The sequence below is a fragment of the Haliotis asinina genome, chromosome 5 (genome assembly GCF_037392515.1).
Source record: "Haliotis asinina isolate JCU_RB_2024 chromosome 5, JCU_Hal_asi_v2, whole genome shotgun sequence".
NCBI classification, from domain to species: Eukaryota; Metazoa; Mollusca; class Gastropoda; order Lepetellida; family Haliotidae; genus Haliotis; species Haliotis asinina.
This window is the reverse complement of record NC_090284.1, coordinates 4278294-4291161: the sequence shown is the minus strand read 5'-3', so window position 1 is coordinate 4291161 and position 12868 is coordinate 4278294. Positions and strand designations below refer to the sequence as shown.

The following is a 12868-nucleotide window of genomic DNA, read 5'->3' as shown; positions in this document are numbered from 1 at the left end:
TGTTCCAGAGATGGTTATCCGTGCTATCTAGGGTTCGGTGCTATCTAGGGTTTGGTGAAAAAGTCTCGATTACTTAGATTCAGCCGTGACAGTGTTTGGCATGAGAGATGGCGTGACAATTTTGTTGTAGGCACGGTTTCTCTGTACATTCACGTGAAAACCAGTATGTACATACGTCTTACATTTTTTTTCGTTCTTGCAATATTTCAGCTGAAATAACTTATGCTTCATAAAAATGTAAACGTGTTACATCGGAACTGTTTTAAGTCCCACGTCTATAAATATTCATGAAACGGTAGCTTGTCATGCAAAGGTTTCTATATTAACAAAATGGTAAAGCATCTGTAATATTCACTTTTACTTGAACATTTGCTATCATAGAATACAAAAATAATAGCGTGAAATATTCGTGAAATTCCAAATGTCACTGACGGGATTTGCCAGCGTAACATTAACATTACAGCATTATCAACACGTGTTGTAAAATAAAACGACATCAAAGTGAACTGTGCGAATGTTGTTTATTTGTTTTGACAGGGAATAGCTATGTGCGGCTAATTATGTTAAAGATCTTAGTCCATCTTCATTAGGTGATATGTCACAAAAGACGTTATAAAAAGATCTGCTGCCCAAATCCTTACTCAATGTGCTAACGTGTTATCTTTGATATGCCTTCATGGGTATTCGCATATCCAGATTATGGATCTATGTTACTCTTGATAACCTACTTGGTGTGGACAGCGTAAGATTGTAAACATCGCCGAGTTAGACTGAGGATACAGTCATATTCCATGGATTGGTTGGGCACTGTAACAGTATGTTGCACTAACTGCAATATATTAGGCCTTCTGCAATAGGCTGCACCCACTACAATATGTTAGGCCTACTGCAATATGTTGCACCCACTACAATATGTTAGGCCTACTGCAATATGTTGCACCCACTACAACATGTTAGGCCTACTGCAATAGGCTGCACCCACTACAATATGTTAGGCCTACTGCAATATGTTGCACCCACTACAATATGTTAGGCCTACTGCAATAGGCTGCACCCACTACAATATGTTAGGCCTACTGCAATATGTTGCACCCACTACAATATGTTAGACCTACTGCAATATGCTGCACCCACTACAATATGTTAGGCCTACTGCAATATGCTGCACCCACTACAATATGTTAGGCCTACTGCAATATGATGCATCCACTACAATATAATAGGCCTACTGCAATATGTTGCACCCACTACAATATGTTAGGCCTACTGCAATGTGCTGCACCCACTACAATATGTTAGGCCTACTGCAATATGTTACACCCACTACAATATGTTAGGCCTACTGCAATGTGCTGCACCCACTACAATATGTTAGGCCTACTGCAATATGTTGCACCCACTGCAATATGTTAGGCCTACTGCAATATGCTGCACCCACTACAATATATTAGGCCTACTGCAATATGTTGCACCCACTGCAATATGTTAGGCCTACTGCAATATGCTGCGCCACTACAATATGTTAGGCCTACTGCAATAGGCTGCACCCACTACAATATGTTAGGCCTACTGCAATATGCTGCACCCACCACAGTATGCTAGGCCTACTGCAATATGTTGCACCCACTACAATATGTTAGACCTACTGCAATATGCTGCACCCACTACAATATGTTAGGCCTACTGCAATATGCTGCACCAACTACAATACGTTACACCTACTGCAATATGCTGCTCCTGCTGCAATTTGTTGGACCCACTACAATATATTAGGACTACTGCAATATGCTGCACCCACTTCAATACGTTACGCCTACTGCAATATGTTGCTCCTACTGCAATATGCTGCACCCATTGTCAGTCGTTGTGGACGAAATTGATCGTATATATTAAGACGAGAAAGTCTTGATGTATTTGGGTAGCCATGTGGTTAAAGCGATCGCTAGTTATCCGGTCCAGGTTCGATTCCATACAGCAGTATTTAAGAAACCGATTTAAAAATTCAGCCGCATTAATATTTTGGATGCACTCAGTGAAGAGTTTGGAATATGCACTAGTATATTCCAAAAATGATACGATCAAAGCTTCAAAGAAACAAAATGGTATTGACTCCGTCAGAATTTGCGTGGGAGATAATTACTGTACAAAGGGGCATCTGTGTTCCAGAGCAATCTGTCAGAGGAACCGCTTGAACAACGCCGCTTGTTACGTGATGAGCTCGACTCCGACATGTTTTTTTCTAAACTGTCATATAATGGCAAAATGCCAGACGTACATTATGATTACGTGACACGATGACAGCCATATTGATTTGCCAACTTGACTCATCCATCGACAGTTATCTACCTACATACAATCAGACACATTCTTGTTATCTGTATCTGTTGATGCATTTGTTGATTTAGTTTCCTACCATGACAAATGCCTGTTACGCGTTGTCACGCGTGACATATGTATATTCTGAGGCGAATAATAAATCATGAGCATACAACTAGACCCACGATACATGTCAAACTACGCGAAACAAAAAAAATCGTTTTATCATCACCTTTGTAACATACGTCAGATTTATCAGATGATGCATTTCCTCTATTTATTTTTGCAAATAAAATGTATCTGTCCGTACATTTGGTCTACCATAAATAACCCATCAGTTCGTCAATGCATGTGTAACTTTTTCATCCTCCTCTGGTACATTAAGCCATTGATGACCTTTAAACCTACAACAACAGTCACAGTGGTCAGACAGAAAGTGGATGTGATGACCGACTAGCAGCATATGACTTGATACACGGATAGCCTGTTTGAGTGCCGGTCTCCTGGAAGTGTGACCGTTCATTTCACAGACCCATTTATTTTCGTGGTAGTTACATTACACCGTCGCTCCCAAGTCGATGCAACAATTATGTCATCAATGACTGACTGTTAGCGTGTTGAAATCTCTATTGGAAATTATTTATGATTTAATCTATAATAGCCTTAAATTCAGATGAGCCGCAGAGCCTTGCGGGTGTGATTTTTACAAGACATTACATTTCTGCAACCATCCATTATTTACCGCAAGGTATTAATTCAGTCATTGCTTTCTAGTCATCAACGCAGCGCCAAACTAATTAAACACGTGACTTATTGACGGGCTTTCTCAGGTTATCTGATCACACAAATTAATATCAAATTCAACATGTAAATGCATGATCAGCGGATGTTGGACGGATCCACGGAGGACATAAATAACAGGGATATGTATGGCATGTTGTAACACTGGAAATATTGTTTGGAAATTTGCTAAACATGTTCTGCCCAGAGCCAACAGAGCCATGTTTGTTTTGTGTCAGTCGTGACAGCCGAGCCAGAACACAATGTGACAGGTGCCTAATTGTGTTAGTGTTAAGATGTGGTGTATTCCACGAGGACTAGAGGGAAGCATATTATACCTGACATGAGATGATGAGACATATTTAATCCACGTAAAGAGTACAAAGCAGCCGTATTAGAAGCATCCCTATCAACAAACACTTAGCATCTCATGGCTTGCCCGAGGACCACTTCACACACTGGACAACGCTAATGAAGAACAGGCTGTGAGTCTCTTCTCCATCTCTGGCTGACGTCCTCCAACAATTCTTTCTCTTGCCTTCTGCTGTCGCCACCACCACCACCGCTACTACTCCTCTTCCTCCTCCTCCTCCTACTCCTCATCCTCCTCCTCCTACTACTTCAACTACTACTACTACTACTACTACTACTGCTACTGCTCTTGTTACTACTATGACTATTCCCTCTATTACTTTTTGCTACCTACATAGCTGTTGGATTCTGACCCTCTTTGGCCACAATGTGAACCCAAGGTAAAGCTATGAGTGACATTATTAATGCAATCTCTCTATTACCTAGATATTGTGTCTGGTGCATAAAAAGTGTCTATTATCGCAAATACAGATACCTTAGAGTAACTTACCCATCTAACAGATCACGCTGCACATACAAGGCAGTGCCACGTACTGCTAGCTCTGTATATAAAGTTTGTGTCTCTCAGGTGGAGAGTATTCACTGCCCCCAGAGGCAATTCGGCTGCGCGACGGAACCATAATATGCTTGGTATTCCAACGAAAACAAAACAGCGATCTTTGCTCCCATAAATGGAAACTGTAAGGCCTTAAGTAAGATTTAGATGAAAGCCCAAGAGGTACTTGGTATTCTGTGTACTTTTTATCCTGGACCTATCATACAGAGTACTAATTGCATTTGGAACACAAGACGGGAAACTGGAGAGATGCAGCGCCTTTCGTCGCCAGGGAGAAACTCCAGCAAAAACTAGTCGCCCGATCACGTGACAGGTTGCCGCTATTATTGCGTTTACTAAGTGAATAATAGCCAGTACTAATTTGATAGTTTGCTACCAGGAGAATACTTCCTCCGGAGCCGTTGAACAAATTGCTAGTGCTTAACCCAAGGAGCAGAAATGCGCGGGCCCGTGTTACGGTGGCAGGGCACGCCAGCCCTCATCAAGACTTCACTCACTGAAGATCCATTAAACCTCTTTTCCTCAACACTTTGTATCTCCCTGCGACTTCTCGGCTTCCCCATTTCGCACCAAACCGACTGTCGCCATCCTGCTGACTCACATACCATCCGTTTCCGTCGTCCTCCTCAACTGGGGTCCCTCAGGCCGTCACAGCAGTGGTCGTAGTCACGTGTTGTCGGCCCCGATAGCGCGTCATCAAGACATCCCTCTGAACACTGTTTGATTCAAACTGCAGATACGCCCAATGCGTGTACATTGTATAATGACACCACACATAAATAAATGTACACAGTGTATACACAATGACATTAAACATGTTTGTCTGTCTGTCTGACTGTCTGACTATATGTATGTATGTATGTATGTATGTATGTATGTATGTATGTATGTATGTATGTATGTATGTATGTGTGTGTGTGTGTGTGTGTGTATGTATGTATGTACGTGCGTGCGTGCGTGTTTATGTATGTATGTATGTATTTATGTATTTATGTATGTATGTATGTATGTATGTATGTATGTATGTATGTATGTATGTATGTATGTATGTATGCATGTATGTATGTATGTGTTTCTGTGTGTATACGTGTGTGTTTGTGCATTGTGAATGTGTGTTAGTGTGTGCACATGTGTGTATGTATGTGTGGGTTGTTTTTGCGTGTTTGGTTGTTTGTGTGTGTCTGTGTATATAGAAACTGCTGATACCTCTGCAACTCTTACAAAACAGACGACACCTATCTTGTATACTTTGTATATTATTAGTATATAATTATTTCTGCGATGCAATCTACGTGCGCTATTTAACAACACGATCGATATGCACTGTAGCCTTAACAAAACACTATACGCAAGTACACGTGTCAAGAATAATACGGCATAAAATGGCATATATTTATATTGTATCGCCTATATGTCATTGAATGATATATTGCTATATATGTCTTTCAGACATTCTATCTCAGCGAATACGGTGCCCCTAAATACTGTTTACATGAATGGTTTGCCCACAACATAGAATTGAATACCATTGCTGTCAATAGTCAAACATTTAGCCATCAGTATGCTTGTACAGACAACTATCCCGTGACGTATAGAACTATCCCATGACATTTAGGTGTATATGTATACATCAAAATGGTTTGAAAATTAGGACACACTGGTATCTAATTCACGTTTATCATACCACAGAATGATAAACACTTATTGAATTCACATGTTTGGATTATTGAGGTGTGAGGTTTTTCAACTTGACGTAGCTGTAACAGTCAGCAGTTATATAGTTGACACTCGTCACGTGATCGAACATCGAGATATTAACATGAATCCAGGGAGTTGCACATATAACTTTGTTCGCTTTTTTCTCCATCAGCAGTTTGACACTATAGTCATTGATCACCTCGTTTTTCATTAGACGATGTGTCGTAAAGTCATTACCGGCGTTAGAACCTTAAGAACTGTTCTTGCAGAAGGTAAAAAAACCTGAGCGATGGAATATTCTATCCTGTAGCTTTGCTTTTTTAAATCGCTTAAATATCCAAAGCCTTTAAATATGGACATATCACACTGATAGTCGTACAGTTTGATATTCTGATATACACGTTGCAAGGAAGTACCCTAATGGGCAACTCTGAAAGCACAAACACACACTGCCTTCAAACGATTGGGGGAGTTTATAGGAAGGTGACATGTTAGATAATTGTTGCAAAGAGACAGTTTTTTTGTTTGATGTCTTGGATGGTATCAAGAATGGTCATTATACTGAAAGCGTATTCAGATACCATTTTAGTCATACCATTTGCCTAGAATTAAGGCATGTCATTATGTTGGATCAGTATATAGAGAGAAGAATGTCTGGACATAAGATATTGGGATTTCAGGTTGGATCAGTCTTGTTTGATCACTGACTGAAGAGTATATCGTACTGAAGTAGCGTTTGAGTAATGTATAATGTTCAACCAACGTTTTAAAAAATTGTCAGCGTAGACCCTTGTGGTAGGAAACTGTCGTGTTAGATATCAATGGTTTAAAACAATATCATGGGGTGGTTTAAAACAATATCATGAAGGACTAGTGTTTTAGTAAAAATATCTTGTTGATTTCTGCTACATATGTATACCATCCTGAACCAAGGCTGTATGAAGCACGTTTAATCAATGCTTTGAAATGATTTAATCCAGATCTAGTGTTGCAGGAAGACACAATATTTAATCACTTCTTTAAGTGAATAACATGATGGACCAGTGCTAAAAGAAGTCATCGTCATTATACACTGACATGTTTTGACCTGTGCTTTAATATTTACTTTTTAGAAAGAATATAATATATGCCTGGTGCTTCAAAGGCGAGATACATTTAGACAGGTGTTTGTAAAATGCATCCGATGGGTAGAAGTTTTACAGAAAGAAAACATACAAGGCCGGAGATTAAAACAAATCATGGTTACTGTTCACTATTTCATAAATTGGAGAGGAGATGATTTAATCATCACTGGTAAAAGAAGACATCATATATGGACAGTTTTTGTAGCGTAGGCGCTCTCTGTGATCACCGCTGAAAGAGGACTTTCTATTGGAAATGGTGTTTGTTGAAAAATGGGCATCAGTGTATGACCTTGTATTTCAGAGGAGCTGTAATGTTTCACGAACACATGCTGACATCACAATAACTCTGCTATGATTCGTTGGTTCGGGTTCGCTGCTTACATTTTCTTGTAACTATCTGTTAAGTTCTTGTGATAGCGAGTGTTTTAGTACAACAGTTCGACCTACTGGATCGGCAGAACAGTTGGACGTGTTGTTTGATCAGGGTTGCTGAAGACATTAATTTGATTCAGTGTTGTAGGAGATCTTCTTGCATCGGTGTTTTAAGAGGACACCACGTGGAGTCAGCTTTATGGAAGGACGTTATAGTGGACCAATCTTATATGAGGACATTATGTTACGTCGCCATGATAAAATGACATTAAGCTGAATCAGCGTTAATATGACCACGGTATTACAGCGGTGTAATAAAAGGACGTTACATTAGGTCAGTGTTTAACGAGATCATTATATTACATCACAGGAATAAAAGGATATTGCATTGGGTCAATATCCAATGAGACAATTGTATTCCATCACCGTAAGAAAGGATAAAATCAGGGCTGTTTAATGCGAATTTTCCATTTCCATTCTGACAACAGGGTGCTTTTGTAGGTCAGTGTTGGATGGAGATAATATATCACTACATCACCTTACAATGGTAATGATATTAATAATCATCAATATTAATATCAGGGCGTGGTTTTATGAACGCGATGGCTCTTCATGGCAGAGTTATATTGTGCTCATGATAAAAACAAGGTATTCCCACAACTGTCAACTGCTGATTTTGTTGTTGATGAGGCTGTACTGTTCGACGGTACAGAAACGAGTGTCAGCCGAGAAAGCGTCATGTCAAAACGGCACACATGCAAGGAGAGCCACTGAACAAGCTTGTGGTGTGGAGTAGGGCATCCCTGCACAGTGATTCGCTTGGATGAAGTCGTCGAGTCTGAGAATTCAAACAGAAGCGTTCAGTTTGCTTCTCAAACCACTCATATCCCACCGTCATTTTGTGATTTTACGTTAAAATGTACATGTGAGGTATAGATTCTGTAATGAATGTATGAGACTGTCCGACACCTTCTGTGTGGATGCCCAGCATTGGCACAAATATAGTATCTTAAGAGACATTGTCATGCAAAATGACTATGAAAGAAATCTTTGGAATAGGCTCAGATACAGTCTCATACCTATAAATGCAACAATCTTGTTCTTTTTGATGAAGGGAATGAATCTATTCATATCATTGAGTGCTCTGTTCCTTTTAACATTAATATGACATACACAAATATGCCGACTGTCATCAAACTTTCCGGTGCCCATGGTTTGGTACCTCCTGATGTCTTGACGCAGGTGTCTTGTACCAAGGTTCTCGACCCGGAGCTGCAGTGATGGGGAGTAGGCATATTCTCCGGATTGGGAGGGGGAGGGCGGGGGGTGGGGTTCATCTAGGCAGTCCGTACTGAAAGAAGTCCCGTTCACTTTCTGAGCTGCGTGTAGAAGTAGGTCAAGGGCCCTGAACGAGAATCGTCCGAACTCTCTCTGTTGCATTTAGTTTAATCTGTTAAACATAATACTACTAATAAAAGTACACTATGTCAGCGTGTTAGGGAACCTCTTAATGACATTATCAAAAAAGGCGTTGTATTGGATCAGTGTTCGGTTGGAACAATACACAATTACATTATATCGTAATAAAAGGCGTAAGTGTGGATCAAAGTAAACTTTATGAATCTGCGATATCATTACAGGGACAGAACGATGATCTGGAATAGTGTAACAGTGATTAGTATGTGCGATCAGTAAAACTGAAAGACAGCATTCAACATCAGTTTAAAATTGAAATATTCTAAGGCTATTCGGGGTTTGTGTTAAGTGAGAACATTCAGTATTCTTTCGCAACACCCTTATATTCAGGCACCATGATGAGTCAGTGGTAAATAGGAAGATAGTTTTCAATCAATGTGATGAATGGACGTTAAGCGATGTGTTAATGGAGACCATTTTTTGGTCTGCGTTTGAGATGTTTAAAGAATGCCAGGTCAGCAGCAAGGGTGATATATACCCAGGTCACTTCACAGTTCAGTGCAGCAGCATGTTAGGCCACTTTTGAGAGGAACATCAGTTACCAAAAGGACGTAACATTAGTTACGCGACTTTAAAAGCTGTTCTGTAATTCTGACAATGTTGTTTGCTACAATGCAATAAGCCCGGTAGATTCTTGAAACCAGATTTAGGCTTGACATGTCTCTTTCGAGTGTCAGTACTCAGACAAACGTCTTTCTTCGGTGAGCGAGCTGTCTAAGGCGCCAGACTAGTAATTCGGCGTGGCTGGAGGTGCCGGGATCGAGCCCACCTGTGATCGGGTGTAAGAAACATTGGAGTCAACTTTGTGTACAGACTCTTTCCGCATTGTCACAACCCCTAGTGTGCAGTACACAGCCCTGTGCACTTAAAAGAACACACGAATCTGTTGGTATATGACCAGATGGTGGCCACACGAATACGTGCAAGCACCTGGTAGCGGGCACAGCAACGTGCAGTGAGCTTGGACAGCGAAGTACAGCGACTGTGTGACCCAGTCCACTTAGCTGTGAATGGGTACCTCGTAAGGCAGGGAAAGTTACATTAACTCGGTGCGCCTAGTAGGCTGCGAGAGGTGTATGGTCCGCAGAGAAGTGAGGTTGAAAATACGATGTACAGTTGTGATGGACATCCAATGACGGGAGGACAAACAAAGCACCCTTGAGCAGTTGAACTGGCGAGCTGGATATCGGCGCTAAGATTGTTATTTTTTGTTCAATAAGATATGCTGGTGCACTGAATCAACACGTTGCGGTATTGCACTCACATGTGTGTAGTACCAATGTTGTTTAATCCAGTGATATAATAGCTTCGCGACACTGCAGGACTGAAGCAGTCATGTACTGAATGAAACAACTGCAATACATAGACATGACCGTGACTATAGCAAATTTGTCCTGCTTAAATTACCTATCTTTCTTTGTGTGTATGATAGGGCGTCAATGCAATATTATTGCATTGCAGACTTACAATGAACAATGTTTCGATTTTGTTTAAACACGCTAAAAAGAACCAGTACGATAATATTCTATGGCGGTATTAAATTAATTCATGGCAGTATCATAGTACTACTGACGTGCCTCTGCCTTTTGTTAGAACAGCTTGACTGGGGAGTTGGAGGGCCTGTTTATCGATTCGAAACCCGTCTCTTTGATCTACCATCAACTTATTTAAGCGCAGTTTGCTTCACCTTTGTGAAATAATGAATCATAATTTGACATTGAAAGCCAACCAGACGAGGCATTTCATTAATGTTACCGTTGCGAAGTGAGGGAATATTGTCGTGCACATTTGACCTCCAATCGTTGCCCGTAATTAAGAGTTTCCAAATGCACTGTGCTGCTAATGAACGTCATAAACATTTTACTTGACGTTTTAATTATTTGTGTCACAGCAGTAAAGCGAATGTTCTTAAAACGTGCTGGGTTGCCACAAGCAATTTAGGCGTATATCTTGGGACCAGAGTGGTACTTTGGCATTTCCATACCCCCTGCCTTGGTGAAATATTCTGGGATGGTTAGACGAAACGTATCGACTTCGAACAGATTTATGTTATGTGTACCCGAACAGGCTCTGAGATATAGAGACTGTGACGATATGACGTCACTTTGTAAACTTGTTCTCAAGGGCCATACGTCAGATATGACATGACCAATTCGGGCATATTCCGCCCAAGGGCATAATGAGTCTGAGAAATGTCAGATGGAAATCGAATGTCCAATTTAGGCATGCTGAATCTCTCATGAATTATGCCACATTTGGCTATACGGATGGTCTGACATGGCCTATAAAATATGCCAGATTTTCAGTGTAAGGAATACGCCCACATTTGGTAGCTTGCTAAATTATGATTAACTGTTACAATATTTTTGGTCAATGAAATATCCGATAAAGCCATATCTATGTTTTGCACGGATTCTCTGTTGTATCAAATTTGATATGCCACTTATATTTTGTTCGCCACAACCTTGCTTAACCGTGATTAATTTTGCCACATTTTGGATGTACAAAGTCCCTAACATAGCATATAGAATTTGCCACATTTTTCTACACCAGGTCTATGTTATGCGTGATGGATTATGTCCCCCTGGGATGTACAGATTCTCTGTTATTTGCGATGAATATTCCCCGTTTGCAATACTTTGCGTCCCTGTTACGTCAGGCGCAATGGGTTGGGTTTCGCTTTCTGCAGCCAGAGAAACCAGGGACAGATTAGTTACAATGTTTATGTTGTCGGTTTAAAACAGAGCATTGCACCTTCGGATGAAGACTCCTCTGTTGTAATTGACACGAGTTTACAAATACATGTTATGTCTCTTCTGAACAACATCTTAATTACTTTTAATTCTCTTTGAACGAAATTACTGAATTAAGAATTAATGGGTCCCCCGTTGATTATTTTGAAGAACAAAGGCGTATGCTAACATTGAGAAAAAAATCGATAAAATATCCTGGCACGAAGCAATGGTTTCCGGTGGACGTTTATCTCCCGGGGGTACAGCGGCAAACAGCCCAAATCGTTGTTGCAACTCGAATGAGCATGAGCCCGTTTATCATTTGCTTTTTTAAGGACCATGTTCTCTTGGTCAATTCCGTGGGAGACGTCCACGAATATAGTGGCGTCTGGGAAATCCAGTGACAACACCGTCATTGTTATTGTTACTGCACTGGAAGTGGTGCCTGGATCTTTACAAGGCAATCCAATACATATGCAATAGCTTCTCTCTTTCATTACTTATAATTTGATTACGAGCTGCTGCGAAAGGAAAACATTAGTCTGTCAAACCAAGAAATTCTACCTAACGGACAAGTATTCACGGTGAAACTTTGAATCAAAATTTCTAATTCTGCTATCGCGTGTTAAAGGAACATATACCCCATTCATCACGCGTTACGTTAGCATATATACCACGAACTGCATGAAAAGTGAATGTTCACCAGGTCCGTACAATACTGTGTGGTATCCATGCTATATACATGTGTCACGTGGATACAGTCACACAGCACTATGTCAGATATATACAACTATACATAATACACTGCCACCATATATAATGGGAGGTATATACAAAGCTTGCTGATTTCACTTGACTACATCCGGGTAATGTGACTGGGATATATTCTCCACATTGCCTCGATAACCATCCTGTCTATTACATCACAAGTGTGTTCATGTACTGATAGCTAAAAATAGTCATAATGCCATTCCATGTTAGTTTAGTATTCAAATCATGCAAATAAGTCTCGGAGTACTCGCTCAAAATACGTTCTGAAATGTACTGGAACTGTTTCAAACGTACAACAGCGAATGATATTCTGAACAGATCTGTGTTTTAAACAGAACTGATGCAACGGAGCTATCCATGCTCATTTGCTGAGTAATGTGCTCGTATACATGTTGGCCACATTCTCTCCAGGTTTACGTTTCATGATATTAAGGTCAAATGCCACTGACAAAATAGATCTATGTGGTACTGACGTCATCATCTGCAGCTGCATGTACCAACATTACAGTAAATTATTACCTCTGCAACGGATCATTCTTCTTTAATAGTGATATGTTCTGAGACCTAAACGTGATATATTATAGTTCTTGTGCTGTAATTATGACATACAGGGTTGCTTAACTTTTGACAATCAATATATACTTATGACATATATAACGGAACTCGGTTAA

General features: G+C 40.3%; 1 protein-coding gene across 1 annotated transcript in view; it reads left to right on the top strand.

Moving 5' to 3' along the window:
- Positions 1-12868, top strand: part of LOC137284612 (neuronal acetylcholine receptor subunit alpha-2-like) — a 69805-nt gene that overhangs the window by 26348 nt on the left and 30589 nt on the right. The gene's annotated exons all lie outside the window — the stretch shown is intronic.